Raw genomic sequence first — 13,524 nt, 5'->3', positions numbered from 1 at the left:
CAAACCCTCTGATGTTTACAGAATTTTCTGTTTATCTTAGCAGTCCATCCCATGGCAGTATTTTGAAGAAGAGCTAGGGACTTAAACCTGATATCCTGGGCCATTTTCATATTTTTTTAAGTTATAAGAAGATTAGATTCAAAATATATGAAAACATGTATATAAAATTTTATAGAGTTGTTATCCTCCTGAACGTATAACAGGAATATACCAAATTCTGGATTAGTGGTGCTGGAAAAGCACAGCAGTTCAGGCAGCATCCGAGGAGCAGTAAAATCGACGAATCGGGCAAAAGCCCTTCATCAGGAATAATGGCAGAGAGCCTGAAGGGTGGAGAGATAAGCTAGGGGAGAGTGGGGGTGGGGAGAAGTTCTTCCTCCAGGCGTCTGGGGAGGAAGAACGCCTCATCTTCCACCTCGGAATACTTCAACCCCAGGGCATCAATGTGGACTTCAACAGTTTCCTCATTTTCCCTTCCCCCACCTCACCCTAGTTCCAAACTTCCAGCCCAGCACTGTCCCCATGACTTGTCCTACCTGCCTATCTTCTTTTCCACCTATCCACTCCACCCTCCCCCCGCCCCCCACCTATCACCTTCATCCCCTCCCCCACTCACCTATTGTACTCTATGCTACTTTCTCCCCACCCCCACCCCCACCCTCCTCTCATTTATCTCTCCACCCTTCAGGCTCTCTGCCTTTATTCCTGATGAAGGGCTTTTGCCCGAAACGTCGATTTCGAAGCTTCTTGGATGTTGCCTGAACTGCTGTGCTCTTCCAGCACCACTAATCCAGAGTCTGGTTTCCAGCATCTGCAGTCATTGTTTTTACCTAGGAATATACCAAAAACCTGTACAAAATATAGTATTACTTCACTTCAACAAAAAATTCCCAAATGCTTTGCAGGAGTATTATCAAACAAAATATTTGACACCAGAGCACTTCATGAGATATTAGGCCAAAAGTAGCAGTCTTTAAGGAGCGTCTTGAAACAGGAGAAATAACTAATGAGGTTAATGAAGGGAATCTTGAATTTATAGCTTGGTCAATGAAAGCACAGCCATCAATAGGCAGTGACTTTAAAAAAAACCAAAAAACCTTGAGGAGGAATTTTTATTTGTTCTTGGGATGTGGGCATCATTGGCTGGTCTGGTATTGGATGGAGATTATACATTTTATTATATTTCTTGGTCTCTAGCATCTCTAGTTTAGATTAGATTACTTACAGTGTGGAAACAGGCCCTTCAGCCCAACAAGTCCACACCGACCCGCCAAAGCGCAACCCAACCAGACCCATTCCCCTACATTTACCCCTTCACCTAACACTACAGGCAATTTAGCATGGCCAATTCACCTAACCTGCACATTTTTGGACTGTGGGAGGAAACCGGAGCACCCAGAGGGTACCCACGCAGACACGGGGAGAATGTGCAAACTCCACACAGTCAGTCACCTGAGGTGGGAATTGAACCCGGGTCTCTGGCGCTGTGAGGCAGCAGTGCTAACCACTGTGCCACCGTGCCACCCACAACCCTGTGTTGCTCTGTAACTGTGCAATGCTAATCCCCAATTTACATTCGTGGACATTAGCAACTTACAGTTTTGACCACCCTCTCTGCTTCTCTTCTGAGGGTGAAGTGGAGAGCTTGTCACTTAATCTGATGCTTGCCTCTGTCATGAACTTCTAGAATTGTCATTCACAATTGAGCTTGATTATCCAAAACTATTTCCACTATGCTGCAAAAACCCCTTTTGTGTTCGAATCACGGAGTCCACTTGAATCCAATCTCCTAGACTTGAATGTGCCTTTCTTTTGAAGTCTAATAAATTTATTGCTAGTCTCTCCCAAGGCCTTTCCGAATGTTTTGAAGATATTGATGAGTCTGTTTGTACCTGACTGTGAATAGTATACATCTGACACTAGAGGAAATTTTCCATTACCTACTAAATGCCTGACCAGCGAAATAATTGTTGAGTTCTAGCCCTGCATTCTGTGATTCCAAGGTGTCTACCACAAACTTTTGTCAGGGTTTCTTGCCTCATCAACTTCATTATTAGTGAGCAAACACTAAGTTGGTCTTCTACAACTGTTAAATGTTGTTCTGTTCACGATACTCCTTCAAACTTTGATCTGCTTGACCGTATTTCCAGCACCTTTTTGAGAGCGTTTTCTAATCTGTATAGATATTTTGATTGTGGGCTTATTTCCCTGTTAGCATCTAACACCTTGAAGTGTAGGACATGGGATTGGGAGTTGTTACAAGTGCATTTGTGAAATGGGCTCCTTGCTCAATGATCTGCTGGTCTTCTTGGTCACTTCCAAAGATCCTATTATAAAACAAATACAGTTTAAATACACAGCAGATGTTTGCTGTTCATGTGTGGCCTACCAGGAGGATGGTGGATAGGCTCAAGGGGCTGATTGGCTTACACCTGTTTCTATGGTCACCATGTGAAATGATGGCAAGGTGGTGACATAGTGGTAATGTCATTGGACTAGTAACCCAGCAACCCCAGGTTAGCATCCTCGGGACAAGGGTTCAAATTTAACCATTCTTAGAATGTGAAATTTGAATTTAATAAACATCTGAGATGTGGTGGCTCTATAATGTCTACTGATTGTTGTAAAAACAACATCAGTTCACTAACCTCCTCTACAAAAGAAAATCTGCCATCTTTACCTGATGTGACTGAAGACCCATAGCAAAGTGGTTTATCTTTTAACTGTACTCTACGCAATTAGTGGCAGGTGATAAGTACTACTGCAGCTGTCAATGCTCCCATCCCATGCTTAAATATTTAAAAAATTTATTTCTGCATACCTTACCTGCTTTGTCAGCACAAGTTTTCCGAGTTTCATCTCAGTGGTTGTTAGTGCGCTGGTAACTGCAGTAGAATAAGACTCCAATTGTTCTAAGAGGCTGAAGTCTTATTTTTCTGCCAGATCCACTGTTGCCCTGGATAGCATGTCAGCTGTAATCAGTGTCTTGCCTGGGACATAGACTATCACATAGTCATATCACATTACTCTGAGTCTGAATCTGTATTCATGGTGGATTGTTGCCCTTTCTCTTGATCCCAGTAACATAGCTAATGGCTTACGGTCTGTTTCAACTGAGAATAATTTTAGCACAATTTTAAAGTGAAATGCAGGAGGTTTAAAGGTGATGTGAGGAAAAATGTTTTCACCCAGATGGTGGTAAGGATCTGGAATGAACTGCCCAGGATGGTTATTGATGCAGGAAACCTCATAACTTTTAAAAAGTACTTGGATGAGCACCTGAAGTATCATAACATTGAAGGCTATAGGCCCAGAGTAGGAAAGTGGGACTATGTAGGCAGTAGTATGTTGGTAGTACAGACTTGATGTGCCAAATTACCCCTTTTGTACTGTATGATTCAATGAATGTCAATCCTATCAGATAATCTGCAAACCGCTTACATCCAATGTCAATGATACATGGTAACTGTCAATGCTATATTTGTAGTTGCAGCATATCTTTGTTCAGTTTCTGACAATACTCTTCATGCAAAGTGTACAGACTTCCTGGTTCCATCATTCTCCATCTGAATGAGAACTGTATCTAGTCCAGTTGATGATATATCATAACAATGGTGATAATTAAGCCTGGTGACCTGGTATACCTGGGGAAATTAGTTTTTCCTTAGTCTTCTGATCTGTTCAAGCCTTCAGTCCCATTATTGTCTTCAAAAGTTTCCTTTTGGGTTGAGTGACACCAGGCAATTTAGGAAGTTTTCCACTTGGTTCACCATTCCTAGGTAAAGCTATACATTGATTATAATTCACGGTTATGGAAATTTGCTCAGAGGTTTCGGTTTTGTGAGATTTGTGGTAATGCCATGCCTCTATATGATAAGACCTAACGTGAGATTTTTGTCTTTGAGAATTGACATTTCTGATTGAGTGCAAAACCTGCAATTTGGAATGTTCTTAAAAGTACACTGACTTATTTTTTGACCATGTACGAGAATATGGTCCTATGACAAATGGACCCATGTTTTCCTTCAAGACATAGACATTGTTCTCCAGAAGATTTCTGGTGTATATGAAATTCAGAAAGGTAGATGCTTGAAATAGAATTGTCTAATTTGCATGAAGAACACAGTCAGCAACCTTGACTCATTAGGCCATCTGCCAAAGCCTCGCTCCTAATTTGGTAAAGGATTTGCTTCTGGCCCATGTAACCAAACTGTCTTCCATTGATGAAATTGGATTATTATCTCTTTGATCCCTTTTGATCAGTTGAATGAGGTTCCATGCATAATCTTAGTTTGTGTTTGGGAATTGTAAAAGACCTGAATACTGTTGTTTTCAGCAACTGGGAGAAAGTGAGGACTGCAGATGCTGGAGAGTCAGAGTCGAAAAGTGTGGTGCTGGAAAAAGCACAGCAGATCAGGCAACATCCGAGGAGCAGGAGAGAATACTGCGACGTTAAGACCCCAATTTTCATACACACTATCCAGCTGAGCCATGTTTAATAGTGGGTGAAATATGTTTAATACACACTATCTAACTGAGCCTTGTTTATTGTAGGTGAAGTCTATTTAGTACACACTATCTAACTGAACCTTGTTTTACAGTTGGTGAAGTATGTTTAATACACACTATCTAACTGAGCCTTGTTTTATAGTGGGTGAAGTATGTTTAATACAAACTATCTAACTGAGCCTTGTTTTACAGTGGATGAAGTATGTTTAATACACACTATCTAACTGAGCCTTATTTTATAGTGGGTGAAGTATGTTTAATACACACTATCTAACTGAGCCTTATTTTACAGTGGGTGAAGTATATTTAATACACACTATCTAACTGAGCCTTGTGGTGAATTATCATGCTCCAGAGCATCAATGTCCCTGGCCCTTGCAGGGAGAGCCTGTATTGATTTTAACCACAGTAATCTGTCAGATATTATTGAAATAGATATTATTGATTAAACTTGTATCAAGTTTAAAATCTCTTTCAAACCCTTATACTTTCAAGATGATAGGCAAGGATCTGCTGGCTCTTTTTGATCACACCTTTCCTGATGAAGAGCTTTTGCGCAAAATGTCGATCTTCCCACTCCTCGGATGCTGCCTGACCTGCTGTGCTTTTCCAGAACCACTCTAATCTTTACTCTAATCTCCAGCATCTGCAGTACTCACTTTCACCATGTTGCCTTACTTCGTTGACCTTCATCCTTAGACCTTAATTTCTCGGACATTTTCCTTTCCAAATTCCTTTCCTTTCCTCAGTTTCCCTCTTGATGTAAGTGCCGTTGCTCTGCAGAACGTTCCATTCTCCTGCATTGATAGCACTTGGCACCCCCTGCTGGGCATTCATTATGCTTGTGTTGCTGCCTTGAGCCACACCTTAAAACCAGCCTATTATGAGCAATGATGCTGTTTCCTGCTTTTTTGGCATTTTGGTGGGTTTTTGAGAGGGTGACGGCACCATCAGCATATACCGACGATATGCCTCTGTTTGTTTGTGTGCAACCTTGATACAGTCCAGTACTTCTGGAGCTGCTGCTTTTAAAGTTTCTATTCCTGAACTCAATGTTGGCCCTCAGCATTTTCAAATTGCTGTGACATTAGAAATATCTCAACTGGAGCTGCTTTCATGACCTGGTTTAGTACAGTAATTGAATTGCCTCAAGTTTGTTTGATAATCTGTGTTTGCTCTCTTGGAATCTTCCTTTCCTGCTGTCTTGTCTTTGAAGTTTTCTGAGGTTCTGTTCTGCCCTTCAGCATCTTCCTTCTTTTTTCTGCATCTTGTGATCTGACTTCAATTTGATATTTTGAAGTCTACCAAGCTTTCATATCTTTTCACCATGGTTTGATATGCTGCTTCCATGGCTGAATATTATCTCGATATATCTCTGGATGTTGGGCATCGACACAAAAACTCTTAGCAGCTGCTCCCTTTTAACTTAGTTACTACTATTCTTACTTGCTAGCATCTCTAGTTCATCCTTATCCTGAGAAAGGGTTTCTCTCTTCAGTACTGTAACATTCTTTATCCACATTAATACGTTTATAGTTGCTGATTGTGCAGTGTCTCAGTAAGTCTTGCAGTTTATATACCTTCCTCTGCTGCTTCCTTCTGCACTGCTAATGTCAAAGTAGCATCCTGATTTATGTAATTATCATTTGCATATTCCATTATCGTCCAAGAAGTGTAGGTACACCCATCCTGACATTAGTTCAGGGTCTTGGCCCACCCACAGGAAACTGTGCTGTGGTTCCAAGTCCAGATGGAGAGGAACTTGCAGGCAATGGTTACAACATGACAACGATCCTCAGTCAAGGAAAATACTAAGGAGTTGAAAATATATGAGTTAATCAGGGCTAGTTGTCTTGGATTTTTTAGATTAGATTAGATTACTTACAGTGTGGAAACAGGCCCTTCGGCCCAACAAGTCCACACCGCCCCGCCGAAGCGCAACCCACCCATACCCCTAACCTACGGGCAATTTAGCATGGCCAATTCACCTGACCTGCACATCTTTGGACTGTGGGAGGAAACCGGAGCACCCGGAGGAAACCCACGCAGACACGGGGAGAATGTGCAAACTCCACACAGTCAGTCGCCTGAGGTAGGAATTGAACCCAGGTCTCTGGTGCTATGAGGCAGCAGTGCTAACCACTGTGCCACCGTGCCGCCCATTTGAAGGAATAGTTTTAAAAAGGCAAAATAGGAAACAGAAATACATTTTAAATGAGAAGATTTTAAGTGGCGAGAGGAGCAAAGCAATTTTAGATACACAACAAATAAAAAAAAGTCCTTTATTTTGCATACAATACAAGAACAAAAAAAAATTGAGCTTATCCAAAACCTTATTTACAAAACAGTTGGAATATTTTGTACAATTTGCTTTCCTTAAAGTAGGAAGGAAGTTAATGCAATGGGAAAGGTACAACATAGATTCAGGTTTGAGGAGGTTCAGTTATGCAGAGTCTTGGGAAGTGAGGCAGTACCGATGGAAGCTGAGAAGACTGAATGTAACTTATTGGCGATTCAACAAATTATAAAGAATAATGCTTTGTTAGAATGCTATGGATGTTTTGGCTGTTCTATAGAAATCATAATGGGAGGTATCAGATTAAAGTTTCACAGAGAAAGAAATAAAGCTTTATATATACACCTACATACATACAGTATGGATTATTCAGGGCTCAGAGGATAGAAAGCAGCTAATCTATCCATTGCATCTATGCCAGTCTTCCAAACCAAATTATTTCCACTGCCTTGCTTTTTCCTCACAGCGGTGTACCTGTTTCTGTCTCAAATATTCATTCATTTCTCCCTTAAAAGATGCAAAGATCTCTACATGAAACATGTCTTGTGATAAAATGTTCTGTTGTACAACCAGACTGTGTGTGAAAAAAAGAGCTTAAACTCTTTCCTCGTTCCCTTATGGACCCTTGACACTGATTCCCTGAGCAGCAGATAAAAGGACTGGCCTGACACTGCGAAATGAGTTTTGTATCAGATTGCTAGCTTCTTCTCCTCTGCCTTAGTCTTTATTGATTTGGAAAGTATTGCCAAATTTTAAGATTTCAAATCAAATAAAAAGTATAAAGAAATGAGTCTCCAAGAGTTTGAAGTTTTGTTCTGTGAACTTTAGGGGAAAGAATATCAACTACTGACTTATTACAAGCCTGTTTCATGCTGCTTGTGTAAACCAGTCTCAACTCTGTAGTCTTTTTCTATTTGTTGAATCACAATCCTTCATAATTTTATGAAATTCTGTCGATTCTTTTTGACCTCCTCTCCTTCAGTGGAAGTTATCTCAGTACGTCTTTAGCTTCCCTCTTTATTGGTATCATACAAGTACACTGAATGGTATCTCTGGCTGGAACATTGGGCTGAATTGTCCAAGCCCCTGAACAACGTGGACAATGGTGAGCCAAATATAATATAACAGCACAGGGAAAATATAATAGCACAAAAGAAAATGAGATTCTTAATGTTGAGAAAACAATGTTCGAACTTACAATCAAGTTTTGAACAATGAAATTAGAATCTTGCTGGTGAGCAGTGAGAGATCTATTTGCATGTATTAGCAATTCATTAATGCCATATTTCACTTCATTAATATGCTCCTCCCTGCTGAAAGTAACTATATGGAAACAGTCCCTGACATCAAAGTCAGAGTGGAGACCTGGTAGCTCTAGCTAGCTGTATGCTCACAGGACCTCCAACTCGGAAAGCAGTCTGCTTAGTATCTCAGAGTACACTCTATATGCACCACCCCATTGACTGGAATTTGGCATTGGAAACTTACCAGCTTCACCGCATCCTCATGGCATACCTTCAAAACTCAGATTTACAGTTCGCATGTTAATTCTGCAATTTGAAGTACACCAGCACCTCTCATTCTAATGCTGCGGAAAGGCGCCATGTTATAGATCAGACCAGGGTACAATCTCAGAACTCCTCCATCCTGACTGAGCACTCACTCACTTTGTGCTTACTTGGATGCTCACAGCATGTGGTGTCTTACCATTCTGTGGTCTGTTGCCTTATTCACAACTTAAAAGACTTACAGAATTTCTATGCTATGGCCAGGCAGCTTTTTATGAGTATCAACAGTGATCAGTTAAGGTCACTTTTCTGTGTGAATGTTAAAAGCTGTACCACGTAATGGCAGCTTCAATGGCAGCCATACCACACATGCTTGAGCAAAATGGTATAATGTGGAATCTAAGGGGAGTAATCTTCAATTGAGTCAAGGCAGACAGTCATCAGTAATGGAGATCCAATCTTAGTCCAGGGTCTTTGGAACAGTCACCCAGCCACTTAGGGTGGTCAGCGTTAGGGATTCTGTGTCACATTAATTTTGGGAGTGGATGACAGCTGATCCTGCAGGTGCAATGTACCCAGTCCAGGGATTTGTGTTATGTCAGGCAGGAAACTGCACAAAGATCAGTTGGGGTCCCGTTACACAGCATTTGTGATTATCCTTCCAAGTCAGTCAGGGGGTGGCCCATGGTATAGGGGGTTATCACAGGCTCCTGCTGTCGCAGGAAATCTGGCAAGTCAATTGGGGGGAGTGGAGACAGTGTCCAGGAGACAGTAACTGTGAAGGGGGCCAACTCAATATGTAACACAATAGTGCATTGGAGGACATGAGTTACTGCAGGAAAGGGGGCAAGGGGTGTCAACAAGATTACAACCATCCTGGCCTCGAGGGGTCAATGTAGTATTGTGGTTGGCATGGCGAGGATTTAAGGAAGGGGCTTAGGGTGTTGTCTTGGGAGATAATGACATAAATGGAAGAGTTGGGTGGAATGTGTAGAAGCTCAGAACTGATGGGGCTGACAGGAAGTACAAGGATGGAGCATGGTTTAGGGAAGCCATGTTGATTACCAGGCTGGGTCTGTGATTCACTCTGTCAAGCATAACCTGAGTTGCCTTCCATACTCAGCTGAATTGTAAATGCACAATGGAAGTGAAAATGGCTGTGACAATACCCAGACTAGGTAAAATTTTAAAAAATTCTGTCTGAGCCCATGGAGTTTACTTTTGAGTAATTTGAGGCATGTCAAGGGACAATTTCATTAATCAAGCTTTTACACAGTCCAGGTTTAAGACATCTGTGCTCATAGAATTCTGCCTGTGAGATGCATGCAGTTCTGGATGTAGGTTTGCTTGCTGAGCTGGAAGGTTCATTTTCAGATGTTTCATCACCATACTAGGTAACATCTTCAGTGAACCTCCAGACAAAGAACTGCTGGCGTTTCCTGCTTTCTATTTATAGGTTTGGGTTTCCTTGGGTTGCTGACTCTATTTCTTGTGGTGATGCCATTTCCTATGGTGATGTCATTTCCTGTTCTTTTTCTCAGGGGGTGGTAAATGGGGTCCAAGTCAATGTGTTTGTTGATCGAGTTCCAGTTGCAATTCCATGCTTCTAGGAATTCTCGTGCGTGTCTCTGTTTGGTTTGTCCGAGGATTGATGTATTGTCCCAATCAAAGTGGTGTCGTTCCTTATTTGTATCTAAGGATGCCAGTGTAAGAGGGTCATATCATTTTATGGCTAGTTGCTATTCATGTATCCTAGTGGCTAGTATTCTGCCTGTTTGTCCAATGGAGTTTTTGTTACAGTTCTTGCACGGTATTTTGTAAATGAGTTAGTTTTGCTTGTTGTCTGTATGGGGTCTTTCAAGTTCATTAACTGCTGTTTTAGTGTGTTGGTGAGTTTGTGGGCTACCATAATGCCAGGGGGTCTGAGTAGTCCGAGATGTCTTTGATGTAGGGGAGAGTGGCTAGGGTTTCTGGGTGCATTTTGTCAGCATGCAGTGTCCAACAGTCTGGGATGCAAATCCTTGTTGCAAGCAATCATGATCATGTAATTGATCACTGTCATCTCTGTGAAGCAGAAGGAATTACAGGTGACTTTAAAAGTTTTGGGCCACAATTCACAAAGTCAAAAGATCTTACAGTCTGCACTTGCTTTCACTTTGAGCTGTAAGTATTCACCAACATACTGTTACATGCAATATTGTCGTTCCTGGCTATTGTGGCAATTGGGGGGAGGGCAACAGTAATCAACCCATAAATGTATCAAGAATGTTACCAATGCATTTTGAATCTGATCACACCATTTCATGTTGTTTTCCCATGACAAGGTCAGTGCTGCAGTTCAGGCAGTAAGCTTGAGCAACATAACTGGCTTTCCCCAGATGCAGAGCACTTCAGACTCTATACATGTTTCATTAATGCAGAAGGCTTCATCAACAGGAAACAATCCCATTGTATCAATGTACAAGTCGTCAGTAATCATTGGCGCCACATCTTAGAAGTCTGCTCCAGATAACGTGGAAGCTATCATGAAGCCTATATCCTTGTGATGTCTCAAGTTCTTGCTTCATTATAAGATGCCTTACAAAGATAGTTACTGGAAGGTAAGTCTACCTTCTGCAACCGTGTCTGATGACTCCTTCATGTAACTCCCCCAACTGAAGCTGAGTGTAAATACACTGCAGTCTGTTCTTCCACCATGACCATTGTGGAACAAAGGATAGGCCTCCTGAAGACGAAGTTCTGATATTTAGATGAGACTGGGGAAGCTTTACAGTCCAGTCCAGACAGAGTATACTGTGAAATTCTAGTATGCTGGGAGCTGGAGCAGGGCCAAGTGGAGATGTGATGGACAGTGAAAAGATGGGAGAGCACCAGCAGTCTTTTGATGGAGAAGCTGAGGACATTTAGAAGAGGAACATCATCTTCAACATGAATAAACAATGCAGGGGGATAACTAGCCAGACAGGATTTCATTGGTATCCAATTCCACTAGGTGTGAGCTGGCTGCAGTGACCATTTATTGACTGTAAATTTGTTGTTCGAAAATCAAACAGTCACTGTTTGTTTCCAAAAGCAAATACAGCTTGTTTTGTTTGTTTCTTTTTTCCTTTTGCTGCTGTTCAATAAAATTTAACTTTGTCAACTGTTTAAAGACTTTCCAGCTCATTGGAATCTCTTTTAGGGTGGAAGTGACCTGTACAAGAAGGACGGATTGCACCTAAATTGGAAGGGGACTAATACACTGGCAGGGAGATTTGCTAGAGCTGCTCGGGAGGATTTAAACTAGTAAGGTGGGGGAGTGGGACCCAGGGAGATAGTGAGGAAAGAGATCAATCTGAGACTGGTACAGTTGAGAACAGAAGCAAGTCAAACAGTCAGGGCAGGCAGGGACAAAGTAGGACTAATAAATTAAACTGCATTTATTTCAATGCAAGGGGCCTAACAGGGAAGGCAGATGAACTCAGGGCGTGGTTAGGAACATGGGACTGGGATATCATAGCAATTACAGAAACATGGCTCAGGGATGGGCAGGACTGGCAGCTGAATGTTCCAGGATACAAACGCTACTGGAAGGACAGAAAGGGAGGCAAAAGCGGAGGGATAGCTGTACTGAGGGAGGATATTCCTGGAAATACATCCAGGGAAGTTATTTGGGTGGAACTGAGAAATAGGAAAGGGATGATCACCTTATTGAGATTGTATTGTAGACCCCCTAATAGTCAGAGGGAAATGAGAAACAAACTTGTATGGAGATCTCAGCTATCTGTAAGAATAACAGGGCAGTTTTGGTAGGGGATTTTAACTTTCCAAATATAGACTGGGATTGCCATAGTGTTAACGGTTTAGATGGAGAGGAATTTGTTAAGTGTGTACAAGACAATTTTCTGATCCAATATGTGAATGTACCTACTAGAGAAGATGCAAAACCTGACCTACTCTTGGGAAATAAGGCAGGGCAGGTGACTGAGGTGTCAGTGGGGACACACTTTGGGGCCAGCAACCATAATTCTATTTGATTTAAAATAGTGATGGAAAAAGATAGACCAGATCTAAAAGTTGAAGTTCTAAATTAGAAAAAGGACAATTTCGACAGTATTAGGCAAGAACTTCCAAAAGCTGATTATAGGCAGATGTTTGCAGGTAAAGGGACAGCTAGAGAATGGGAAGCCTTCAGAAATGAGATAACAAGAATCCAGAGAAAGTATATTCCTGTTAGGGTGAAAGGGAAGGCTGGTAGCTATAGAGAATGCTGGATGACTAAAGAAGTTGAGGGTTTGGTTAAGAAAAAGAAGGAAGCATATGTCAGGTATAGACAGAATAGATCAAGTGAATCCTTAGAAAAGTATAAAGGCAGTAGGAGTAGACTTAATAGGGAAATCAGGAGGGCAAAAAGGTAACATGAGATAGCTTTGGCAAATAGAATTATGGAGAATCCAAAGGGTTTTTACAAATACATTAAGGACAAAAGGGTAACTAGGGAGAGAATAGGGCCCCTCAGGATCAGCAAGACAGCCTTTGTGTGGAGCCGCAGAAAATGGGGGAGATACTAAACGAGTATTTTGCATCAGTATTTACTGTGGAAAAGGATATGGAAGATATAGTCTGTAGGGAAAGAGATGATGACATCTTGAAAAATGTCCATATTACAGAGGAGGAAGTGCTGGATGTCTTGAAACACATAAAGGTGGAAAAACCCCCAGGACCTGATCAGGTGTACCCTAGACCTCTGTGGGAAGCTAGAGAAGTGATTGCTGGGCCTCTTGCTGAGATATTTGTATCATCAATAGTCACAGGTGAGGTGCCGGAAGACTGGAGGTTGGCAAATGTGGTGCCATTGTTTATGAAAGGTGGTAAGAACAAGCCAGGGAACTATAGACCAGTGAGTTTGATGTCGGTTGTGGGCAAGTTGTTGGAGGGAATCCTGAGGGAAAGGATGTACATATATTTGGAAAGGCAAGGACTGATTCGGGATAGTCAACATGGCTTTGTGCATGGGAAATCATGTCTCACAAACTTGATTGAGTTTTCTGAAGAAGTAACGAAGTGGACTGAGGAGGGCAGAGCAGTAGATGTGATCTATATGGACTTCAGTGAGGCGTTCCACAAGGTTCCCTATGGGAGACTGGTTAGCAAGGTTAGACCTCATGGAATACATGGAGAACTAGCCATATGGATACAGAACAGGCTCAAAAGTAGAAGTCAGAGGGTGGT

The sequence above is a fragment of the Chiloscyllium punctatum genome, chromosome 25, assembly GCF_047496795.1.
Source record: "Chiloscyllium punctatum isolate Juve2018m chromosome 25, sChiPun1.3, whole genome shotgun sequence".
In the NCBI taxonomy this organism is placed as follows: Eukaryota; Metazoa; Chordata; class Chondrichthyes; order Orectolobiformes; family Hemiscylliidae; genus Chiloscyllium; species Chiloscyllium punctatum.
This window is presented reverse-complemented; position numbering follows the sequence as displayed.